The sequence below is a fragment of the Lonchura striata genome, chromosome Z (assembly GCF_050655825.1).
Source record: "Lonchura striata isolate lonStrDom1 chromosome Z, ASM5065582v1, whole genome shotgun sequence".
NCBI classification, from domain to species: Eukaryota; Metazoa; Chordata; class Aves; order Passeriformes; family Estrildidae; genus Lonchura; species Lonchura striata.
Genome location: NC_140740.1, coordinates 46,460,211 through 46,472,440, shown reverse-complemented (window position 1 = coordinate 46,472,440; position 12,230 = coordinate 46,460,211). Strand labels below are relative to the sequence as shown.

Below are 12,230 nucleotides of genomic sequence, written 5' to 3'. Positions count from 1 at the left end.
ACCACAGCACACAGTTGCCATCTGTGCTCAGGGCTGTGGTCTTCTTTTAAGTAACCAGTGTGCAGAAGTCAGGTGCTGTTTGTGAGAACTGCCCCTCTCCTGCAGGGGCTCACGGACAAGGACCACTTCCCTGCTGTGGGTGCAAGCCTTGGCAAGGCTCCAGCTGATATGGGCTGGAGAAGGCTCAGAGCCAGCACTGCTAACCCCACAGACCTTAATATCCCTTCTCAGTGTGAGTAATGAGACAAACAGGCATTAAATCAGAGTCTAACACAGATTGATGCCCAGAATGGGGAATGCTGTCAGAAATTCTGATTACTGCTTATTATAGAACTCCCTAACATTTTCAGCTTAATAATAAAAACAATAAAGACACAAACCAGTAAGTAATGGGGAAGTGATGAGAACAGCCATAGTATAATTAGAGTGTACCCTGGGGTAATGCCAGAGAAGAACAGGACAGCTTGGCAGCTCACTCCAGCCCAGACACTACACCTGCACATATGTCCTTCTTCCATGGCATCAGGAAAAGTGCCAGAAAATTAGCTAAACAGGAAAGGTGAGGGTGGAGGGAGAGAGGCCAAGGGTCCACTCAGGTAGGAGTCCCACTGGCATGGACTTCAGACCTCTGGCACAGTGACACAGACCTGCCACAGCCCCAGCTGCAAAACAACACACATTTAATTGTGCAGAGGAAAGAGTGGCAGTTACTCAAGAGAATGAATTAACTTAATATTATCTCCCAATAATTGCAATTAGCTCCAGTTGTTAATACAGACTGCAAAGGCTAATAAAACATGATGTGCCTCTCTTGCCCAGGGCTGAGGTCAGCCATTTCCAGCATCCTGAATTTCCACCTGATATTCACCATTAAGTTCTTCAGCCTTATGTTTCTCTTCCCTTTTCTGTCTTCAGAGAAACTAGGAAGGGAATGCTTTATGCTAACAAGTACAGTGGGAATATAGAGGAAATTAGAATTGAACTACTTGTAAACCTCCTTCCAGCTGTGGCTTGTTTACCAGCACTTAAGAGACAAAGGAAACATGTAATTTCAACAGTATGCCATGTTGACAATTTGCATCTAGGAATTATCTGAAATCAGACAATGCTACTCTATAAAAGCGTATTCCGAAGAGTGTGGAAGGTAACAAATCACTACATGTACTTTCCCATTATGCACCAATGAGTCAATGAATTTTATCTAAATCCATTTATAGCATAGAGCTGGGCCATGTGCAAGCACATGTCCCAGGCAGTCTCATGAGCTGCTGTGTCTTCACAGAACTGAGAGTCTAGGAATTTGTGATGACCTTGGTCTGAGCAGGAGAACAAAGGTCTTACAGATGCAAAAAATAAGAAAAGGAACACTGCCTCCAGACTGAAGTGAAATAAAATGGGAAAGTGCTTGAAAAGTGGATAGGGCTGTCAAGACACATTTTGAAGAAATACATGACAGTACAATTCAAGAAGGGAATACAAAGCATCAGCCATATAAAGGATTTGTATTTTGGAGAGCCCTTCCCCAGTTAGCAGAAACATAGGTGAAAGCACAGCAGCATTTTTATCTGTTCAAATTACTAGATGCCAGCATTACATTGTGAATTTTGACTTAACACTTGAGGTCTCAAAGTCCAACAAAGGTAACTTCAATTTCCTGCCTCTCAACATAAATCAAGGTGTCTCTTCTGGCTTGTATTTTACACCTGCTGTCTTACTTTCTCAGAAAAGAAACAAGCACTCTTTCAAGCATATCAGTACCCCATGAGCCACACTCATTAAAGATCTGATTTCTTGCCTTCATAGAATACATTCTTATTAATTTAGTAAACTAAGAGCCTGGAAAATGCTCACTGGTTGAGTAGAACCATTTAATGTAGGAAAAAAAAAAAAGTGACAGGGAAATAGTGGCCAGGTTTCTTCTTGGCAGCCAAGCCTGCACTGCTCTCTGTAGGGCTGTCAATGTATCCTCCACACACATCCTACCCAGCCCTGCACTGGAGAAGGATGGCATGGCCAAAGGCTCAGTGCTGGAGTGCTGAGCAATTTAAATTACTCTGGGTGAGGCTGTTTCTCAAAAATGTCACGAACAGCCCAGACAAGCACAATGCCTGGGACAAGAACTTGAAACCACCAGCAATGTGGAGAAGGTCAAAAGCAAACAAGTTTATGAATGTTCCTGCTATAAAGTTCCTCTTTTATGAGCTTCTAAACAAATGGGCTTGTTTTCCTTTGCCAAGTGAATCGTGGAAAAGTACAAACTATTTCAGTTCTTCAGCTGGAAACATCAGCCTCCTATCAGCTGTCAGACACACCAGATGGAGGGGTGGGTCACGGGCACTGAGAAGGACTTCAGAGGCCTTGATTTAGAGACTCGCAGTTACTCTTAGGAGAAAGGGAAACGAGGTCAGAGCAACACTGGTTTTGATGCTTTGGGAGTAGCCTAAAAGAAGCACAGGGCTTCCCACAACTTGAGGCAGGTTAATAGTGCTTTAATAGTTAATAGTGCACAGCAGCAGAGTTACATGTGGCCAGCGCCATCTGTAGAGCTGCCTAGGGCTTTTTGCCCAAAGAATGGAGACTGAAAACCTGCAGCTCTCCTTGTGACTCTTAGTCTCTTGAGTCCCCTAGTCACAGAGTCCCTAGACCCCTGCTCTGCTCACTCTGGTCCTGAAATTAAGAATTATGGAGTGGAATCCAGCTGAATCTCCCATCACAGAGAATCACCAACAACACACAGTTTTCTCTTCATCCCACTGCCATGGTACCCTCTGCCCCAAGACCACTGCTTGCACCCAGGGATGGCCTCTCAGGTCTTGCCAGATGAGCCCTCTCAAAGTCTATGACCTAGAGAAGAGCAACCATGACCCACACAAGTGCTACCCAACCCAATGTGTGACTCAAAGTATCAAATTCATGGGGAGCCAGGATGACCAGAGCCAGAACCACGTCCAAACCCTCCTTCATGGAGCACAGGCTCCAGAGCAGGCACCCATCCAGCAGCACCCAGACAAGAACTGATACACAGACACTGCCAGGCAGCTGGTACAAAAGGGCATTTTTATAAAATGTTACTTGTGTCCTTATTCTTTCAGAGTTTACAAACTAGTGAGAGTCCTTTTCTGCCAGCTCTGCATGCCTCTTCTCATGCTGTCAAAGCTGGTTCCTCACTGCAGGTGCTGAGACCTGGGGCCTTCACATTTGCTCACTCACACTCATCCAGGAGCACTTTAGAATCTAAAGAGTGAAGGTTTCCAACCTCTGGTTTTCAGACCTCAAATATGTTTCCATTTGGTATACATCAGCAGGGAAGGAAGCAAAAGCCTCCTGACAAACTAATTTCAACCCTTCTGCAGATTACGTAGAAATGAGTGAGGAATCTGGAGCGCCTGCTGCTTTCATACCAAAGTAGACACCCTATTTTTTTTCTGCTAATAAGCTAAAAAAAAATAAGTAAGGGCATTTCAGTTCTCTTTTATGGAGTACTTAGGAACAATATGTGGTCACTTGCTTAAAGGAACATAAATCAGACTCCAAGAACAAGAAACAAGGAAAAAGACACAAAGAGAGATGTAAAAGAAATCTGAAAATGTCTGAAATAGGAAAGTGGAAGAATTCCCTTCTGTTTCACCCACAACTACAGGAGAATAAAACTCTGGATAGTAACCAATTCTTTGACAGCAATTTTATTTACAATCCTTGTAAACCTCTGTGCCTGCTCCAAGAAAGTGCAGGAGCATCTTCCAAATGCAGCTGAAGCTGCTGAGTTAAGCAGCTCCTTGCAGCATGGGTATGGGAACTCAAAATGTCTTTCAGACATTTTTAGAAGTTCCAGGCCTTGGTCAGAGGCATTCTAGACCCTGGCAGACAGCTGAAAAACAGCTGTGATTTTGAGTTTGAGCCATGGAATGAATTACCAACTTTGGAGGTGGAACAAGCAGTCACAAAAGGTTAGATAGTATAGTATAAATAATTACAAAGTAGAGGGGAAATTTTTTTAGTATTGTACAGGGGGGGTTTAACACATGTACAGGGGGGTTTTCACTTTGTACATGGGGGTCAGAAGTTCTAAGATGGAGGAAAGTGGGCTGATCCTATTCTTCCTCCTTCTTTTTCCTTACCTCCATGTTCTTAGTGATGTTGGCACTCACAGATTGGTTTAGAGTAGAAAAACACTTGGCAACGTAGGTAGTAGGTATTGGGGAATAATTGTAAACATGTTATACGTAATATATCTTATAAAAGATGGCAGCAGCCCTGGGCGGGGAGAGAGACGAAGAAGACAGCAGATAGAGAGGATGTCAGTGTGTGTGTGTGCCTCTACCCAGGCCGCTGATCAAATAGCTGCAGTCCAAGAACATAATCTGTTAGATAACTAGCAATAAACTGCCTTGAGACTGAACAGCAAAAGCCTGAGGAGTTCTTCTTTGGAAGCACAGGTTGGAGGAGGAATTTCACCACCATATGAGACCCCAGAGCAAGGCCGGGGTTCTCACACATGGGGATTTATAAGCTGGTACCAACCACAATCAAAAGAAACCTAGACCCACAGTACTGAAGTGCTGGACAAGCTGGTAGTAGATAAGCCAGGCAGATGTTCAAAGCAAATTTCTTGATGGAAGGGCAGCAATTCTGCTAAGTCTGTGAAAACAAGCACTGAGACCATTTTTCTCTGAGGTGGGACCAAGTGAATTCTGCAGTTTCTGATGCTTTTTATCCAATTAGAATAATTTTAAACTGCAATCACAGTAATAACAGAGTTTCTCTTCACACTTTACGTACAGGCAATAATGGATCTAAGTCTATTGTGTCACCATTGCAGAAAAAGTTTGACATAAATGAGCTGCTTTGATGCTTGGCTTCCATACAGCCAGAGAAGAAATCCAGCTCAGTCTTATCCAGGCCAACAGCTCCTCTGTCTATGAATCATGCTAATGTGTTCCACCTCCTAAAATCCAGCTATTCCCCACTGCAACTCCACATAGCTCCTCTGCAAAAGCATGGCACTGTGCATGTCCAAGGCAAGTACCACAGCTCCAGCACCAAACTACATTCAGAATTTTGGAGTCATTTTTCCCCACCTGCTCTACCAACTGCACTTACAGCTTAGAAGTCAGCCCAGGTTCTCATCTGCTTGGCACCTCTGGGGTGACTTGGACTCCTCTGTCCTCGTACCCTTTTGCTCCCTGCCCTAAGGCAACAGGAAGTGAAATGCAAGAAGATGTGGGGGAAACAAAACCCTCAGCAGAACTTCTCTGCCAGCACAACAAATTACTTGATTTTTGTGGCTAATGAAGAAGGGAGCTGAAGAGCTACTTTGACTAACAATGTCTTTATTTTGTCCTCAAACCCCTACTGAACCTACCATGGCTGGAGCATTTCCTGTACTTTTATTCCAGTCTTACAAGCCTTCCTTCCCCAGAAGTGGGCTGGACAATGCTAGTGTGTTCAAAAACATCCTGATGGCATCCAGAACCAAGACTGGGGGGAAATATATATGTGTGTAAGAACAAGGCAGATATGCCTGGTAACTTGGCAACAAAGAATAAAATCAGTGTAAGAGCAAAAGGTGGAGGATAATTTAATACCATGCTGCCCTTTACCAGTTGACATCTCTTTCAGAGCTTGGCTTTCACTGTCCTTTTGATCGATTTACCTCATTTTCTTGACTGAATCATGATCCCTCATCAATTCACAAACTCCAGAGATGATTTGTTTCAAACTCTCAGGTAATACATTTAACAAGTGGGCAGGCCACCCCCGAACTGTGTCTAGCACCATGGCAGCTACTGAAGCATGCCAAAGGCAAAGGGCAGGCAGGGCAGCCCAGCTTGCTCTGCACTGGAGACCTTAGTTTGCCTGATATTGCCACTGCAGCAAGAACAGGTTGCAATACAATTAATTTTCTCTAGCAGGATATTTTTCATTTACAAATGAATATTGCAAGACAATTCTTGGTCCCTCTGACACACAGAGCAATCAGGGTCCTAGCAGGAATAAAGAAGACCTGACTCAGAAAACATTAATTGCCTCCCTGCTTCTGCAATGACAACACAGGAATCATGGTCCTCAGTGGTCCTGATCATAAAATTCACGGCCTTTCACAGCACTTTCCTGCTACTGGTGAAAGAACAGGCTCCAGCCCTGTCACAGGTATGTTCAGAGGCAGCTTTCTGCTTGGTGGATGAGCAGGCAATGTGTGAAACCTACTTCTTGGGCTGAGCTAGCCAGGAGCCAGCTGCATGTTCTGAGGTATGGGAGAGGGCTAAGCACATCTCTACGTCTTACAGCATCCCAGCGCGATGACACAACAGGGAAAAGAATGCCTGTCACCTGACTTAACTGTAGGGCTGTATCTCTTATCTTTTCCTCATTCAGTAAGAACTGGGTCATTCCCAATTTGATATGGTAGGAAAACAGCATCAGCCTTAGGTGATTTGACTCAGCTCCCACAAGTCAGTAAGAAATCAAAGCCTCAGCATGTAGGAGAGCTGCTATTCATTCAGACAAGCTGAGTCTTGGCCTCTTCTGGAAATCCCAAGACATTGTTTTGCAAGAAAGTGCCTGTTTATCCAAGCTAAATTATTTGTCAGTCACCAATTCTGCCAGCCTGGTTCTCCCCTGAATGCCTCAGTGGTTAGGATAAAGCAGTGTTCCTGACGTCTACCTGTAAGCATGGGCTACATTCCCTTCCTCTGATCTACCAGCCCTGTTAGTCTTAAGAAGATTGGTCTTAGACTGGTTTTATGTGATACACCCTTAGTAAAACCTTACTAGACTGCCTGCTCCTTGATCTACCAGTGCTCACGAATGGAACAATCAATGATTTGTCCCAGGATCTTTATGGGTAGCTATTTTAGGCTGGCTAATCTCTTCTGCACTGTCACAGTACTGAATACTAGGCAAAGAGTCTTTTTTTCCAGTGTTCTGACAGTTCCCTACTCTGACATCCACCACAAATACCTGATAAAGAACAGGGAGATGGTTTCAACCAGTCCTTTAAGTGCCCTAGGGTAAATCTGCCAAGGCTGAGCTACCTGAATACACACACCAGTTGTGTCACTCCTTCTGTGCTCTCTCTGCTGTGACCCACAGTCAGTGGGTCATTCAATCCCTGATGTCAAGCTGAAGCTTCATCTCGTCTCATGCTGGCAGGGTCCTGGCTATGCCCTGCCAGAGAGAGTCAGCACTGCACGCTGGGGTAAGGGCAAGGGCAGGCAGTGGCACAAGAAACGGCAGCACCACATCTGATGGGAGAGGCAGTCACTGGTCTCTGCCACCTGCACCCCACAGCACAACAGCAAAGCTGTTCACAGGGCAGACACTGAACTGCCATGGTTTGGAGACTGGTATTTAAAATTAACCCACACAGATTAAAGGTCATTATAAAATGCCAAGGAATAAAGATCAAGATTCAGGAGCTGCTGTCTCTGTATAGAAGGATTTGACAGACAGCTGGAGGCTCTCAGTGGCCAAGACAACAAAAGTCCAGACTTGCAAATTCAAACCTAAGTGAGGAGCCATTACTAACAGTGATTTAATTAATTAATTAAGAGCAGAAAAGGGCAGTTTTATAAACTCTTGTAGATTCTCCTGATGGACTCTGTGTCCCCAAGTAGGTCTTTATGCGAAGTCTAACAGATTAATCAACACACAAAATCTTTTCAGATGCTGTTGAAGTAATTTTTTTGATTCACACAGCCATGAAGCAGAAGAAGGCCAACTTGGTTCCTGTATGCCTGAATGAACTAGTTAATCTCGGCAGATCAGTTTTGTCAAAATGCCATATTTCATAATCTGAAAGAGCAATGGCTTTAGTAATGAAAAACTGGCCTGTGAGACCCTCTGCAAAAAAACAATTCCTGTAAAGCCATCGACAAAAGGGGTTTAAATTTGACTTTGTACTGAAACCAACTACAGTGTTGATAGTCACCTCATCTGCAATCAATAGCTAACGGATGTGAACATGCAGTAGTGTTGTGAGATGCCTGATGCTCATTTTGAGGCTTGGAGACCACTAGAGCATGCTATGACAGAATGGGGGCTGCATCACTATAGAAGTGAGGGCTCAGAGCCTGCAGTAGTAAACCAAAGTCTTCCAGGCCAGCTTTATTCCCTAAGAATAGCTGCTAGAGGAGAGAAATGCTGATGTACAGAGTCTGCTGGCAGAGGGAGGAGAATGGAGAATGGTCTAATTGGCACAAAGTGAAAGCAACATTAATTTTGGGACTCTGACCATCTATCTCATTGAGCACTGACATGCCACCAACCCCTGTTCTAAAGCTGACTGTCCAGCAGTCCACATCAATCTCAATGATTCAGCAGGGAATAAGAATGAGCCTTTTAGGTTTTCCAGCAGAAAAAAAATGAACAATTTTACAAGAAACAGACATTTATGCTGCAAATACAATTTCAAAGCCATTTTAAGAAAGCTCCCACCCGCTTCAGCCTACTCAAAGGTCCTTTTGGGTGATGACAAAGAGACTTTGGCTCATTCAGTGTCTTTACACCCCTGAAATTGCCCTGGTCACAGTGCTGAGAGCCAGGAAAGACCTTGTCTCCACCCTGCAGAGCTAGTGGTAGCCCCATAAGGTATGGATAATCCCCCTGGGCTATTGCAGAAGGGGAGGAGGAAAAATTCAAATGCAGCAAGGGCATTTGTAGTCATGTTCATTGTCCTGACACCTCTGGGCAAAAGTATCAACAGATGAGAGACTTGTTGGCACCCCTGATTTGTGTCCTACAAGGAGAGACAGGACTAAGTAAAAAATACCCAGGGAAATATTTGCAAGCTTGAAAGGTTTAACAAGCCTCTTGTCTACAAAATCATTCATGCTTTAAATATAGAGTTTGGCTTTTGCTTCAAGTCCATGCTAAATGGGCAGCAAGTTTCTGCAAATTGCTCTGTGTACACTCACACATGTGCCAGCACTAAGCAAGTGCTTCTCTCTTCACTAAGAAAGGATAGGCACCAAGACTAGCTGGCAGAATAATCTTGGCATGTTATCCTATAAGTTAGATTCAACAGAAAGCTGGTCTTCAAGGTTTCACATTCAAAACAGTTGTACAAACAGTAAAATAGGTTTATATAAGCCAGAAAAAGCACACTTGCTTCCTGAGCAGCAGCACAAACCATTCACTAACTTCCTGAAGGTTTGGGTTATTTAAAGTATTTCACATCTTGAAAGGTCAACAGTTTCACTAATGGGGAAAAGCCCTGGAGCAAAATGCCTGACCAGTTTTTTCTCTGTAGAGTGAACACTGAGATAGCATTTATCTTGAGGCTATCAGTATTTACTACAGATGGTTATAACAGGACCTTCCTCTTGCTGCACTAGTAATGAATAACACAGCCCACAAAAACATGAGAGTGAATGGACTTGTACTGTGTACAAGCCTGTGGTAAAGCCCCTGGGATCTTCCTTTTCACACAGGACATTTCATAGGGTCATACGGTTAGAAGGAAATTCTGGTTGAAATAGACTCACAGAAGTCTCTAACCTTTTGCTTAAAAGGAGTGTCAACCCTGAGGAGAGATGTGATTTTTCAGGGCTCTGTCTAATCTGGTCTTGAAGCCTTCCACAAACAGAGACAGCATAGTCTCTCTGATCAAGCTGTTTCACTACCTGACTGCCTTCAGAGTTAAAGTTTTTTCATATATCTAGCCCAAACCCCTCATTTCAACTCACGTCAGCTGTTGTGTCTCATCATCACTTCTTGTGTTGCTGTGAAGATTTTGGCTTGAACTTCTTAATGACCTCCTTGAAGGTAGTGGCAGGCTGCTGGGTTCCTTCTCCAGGCTGAAAAAACCCAGCTTGACCACACCATAACACCCATTGCTTAGAGCAGCTTATGGCCCATAGCCTGGGATCCAGCCAGGGGATCCAGCCAGAAGGACACTTGTGATATATAAGTCTTTGGTTTTTTTAACAGGTGTAACAATTCATGAATTCTACACACAGAAATGGAGGAAATGTCAACACCATTTCCTTCTTTAATTAAAATAAGTAAAAGAAGACTAAGAGGAAATTTCAGGTATGAATCCCAGTTTTACATGTTTCAATTATTTTTTTATACTTTAAATGTAAGTTTAAGATGGACTTGGAGCAAACTCTCAAAAGCAAATACTTCTAAATGCTGCAGGATTGAATTAAATCCTTTCAATTTGTCTGCCCTCTGTCCTTAAAATAAGCTGACCAATATCTCCACATTTCCAGTAACCCAAATGGAAGTGTCCAGGTATTCATATCCACCTCCAATTTTTTTTTTTTATTTCCAAAGTGGCTCTCTCATCCCAGTTAGCCTTTTTCTTCCTGACAGGCTTTTACCATCTACAACACAAGGTGTTCTCTTTTATGAATCTGTTTATGATCTTTCTGAAATAAAATGATCAGCAAGCAGAGCAGGAAACTAAGGAAATTAACCAGAACATGATGGAGATCAATAGTAGCAGTTATTATCCACTGCACCAGTGGTGGAATGTGCACATTTGGATTACTTATGAAGAGCGGCACTGTCCAAAGCAGATGTCCAGCTGCCAACAAACATACTTTATCATAATGACCCTGATATTTACAGGTTGTATTAAATCCCTGCCTCCTGGATTCATGGGAATTGAGAGATTTTTATATACTAAAGTGCCCCAATTTCCAAGACAGTCTTAAGGAGCTTATACACATTTTGAACATATAACATCAGCTTGAATAAGGAAAAGTGTTTTACAGATATGCCAGGTATCTTTTGAAGACTTCAATTAAGGCCTGATTTTAAAACCACCTCCAGGCAACCTTCAAATTTTGCAGGCATGATTATGTGCAGATACCAAGACAGAGGCTGTTTGCTAATAGGAGGCCTTTAATGTTTTATTTTCTGGCCTAATGTTCTGTATTTTTCTGTTATGGAGAATCATAGAACATCCTGTTAATACAGATTTTTTTCTCCAGCATTAAAGGAGCCTACCCTTTGCAAGGCACTGAGTTATTCACAAGTGCACCCTGCTACAAAGTGAAATATGTCCAGAATAGAAAAGGCTGTAAACAACTATTTATTCCACTTCCACTGCAGATCTAGAAGGTTCTTTTCAACAATAGCAACTAAGATATGTCTCAGACGTAGCTGCTGCAGCCAGCACGTGTAGTAGTTAACACAGAGACGCAGAATTCCTACCAGCATCAGCCCTGGCCAACCTACTGCAATAGGAAGGCAGCTCTGCCTGGACCTGTCCTGCTAGCAAGCCCAGTTTTGGGCTGCTCCTAGTTGATGGCCACTCTTCTCAGCATTTGGGACAGACACCATAAAGCAGAATTAGAGCCTGTTAAATTAGGCTCTATTTAGGATTACTCAATTAGATCCAAGGATAGTCAAGTGAGATACCCTAGGTGCAGTGCTGTCAACTCAAATGGGCTTTTGCCTTATCATTATCCTCATATAGACTCCAAGTCCATGGAATCTGTAGCTAATGTGGCTAGGACAAGCTGTGGTTGGGATGGGAAGACCCCAGAGTGCCAACTCTTGCCAAGACCACAACAGTTTCTCTGCAGTAGGTAAAGCTCTGAGAAAGAGCTCAAGTGGCATGAGGCATCTCTAGAGATGAACTCACTGCCAAAACCTGACCACGTAAGTAGGAAATTCAAGTATAGACATTCTATCTTTTCATGCTGCCCAGCATGCATCCCTGCCTGCAGACATCTCTGTCCTTTTCTGCACAGCTAAGCACCAGAACATAGCTGGGGTACCCAGCTCTCAGCCCTACTTACCCTAGCACTCCATCAAAGCTGTAACTGCCAGCTTTGCACACACAATGTCACTTGTGGAAAACAAATCTGAGGATGTCACTGATGCACTGAATACACTCACTGCCTTCATGCAGGCCCTTCATTTGGTGTATGGGAGACTGGGGACAGACAGATTCACAAAAGAACCCAATCTTGACCCTGACTGTGAAGGAAGAGAGTCAACATTCTGTAGGCTGTGGCATCCTGAGCTTTCCAGGGAGAATACATGACCAGCAAAGAGATATCTATTGCTTAAGAGAGACAAATTCACATCTTCAGCCAGTGTATCAGTGAAATTATTTTCTTGCTATAACATAAAGGTTAAACTACAATAAAGTAGCCAAGGCATCAATTCAATGATAGAGATACATAAAGGATATCCTTTTGCTAGAGTAATTCTGGCCAAACTGCACAGACTTTCTAGTTTATACCAGCTAAACATAAAGCTCATGGTATTAG

General features: G+C 43.3%; 1 protein-coding gene across 2 annotated transcripts in view; it reads right to left on the bottom strand.

Moving 5' to 3' along the window:
* DNAI1 (dynein axonemal intermediate chain 1) overlaps nucleotides 1-12,230 on the bottom strand; it is a 144,411-nt gene that overhangs the window by 28,748 nt on the left and 103,433 nt on the right. The window lies entirely within an intron of this gene.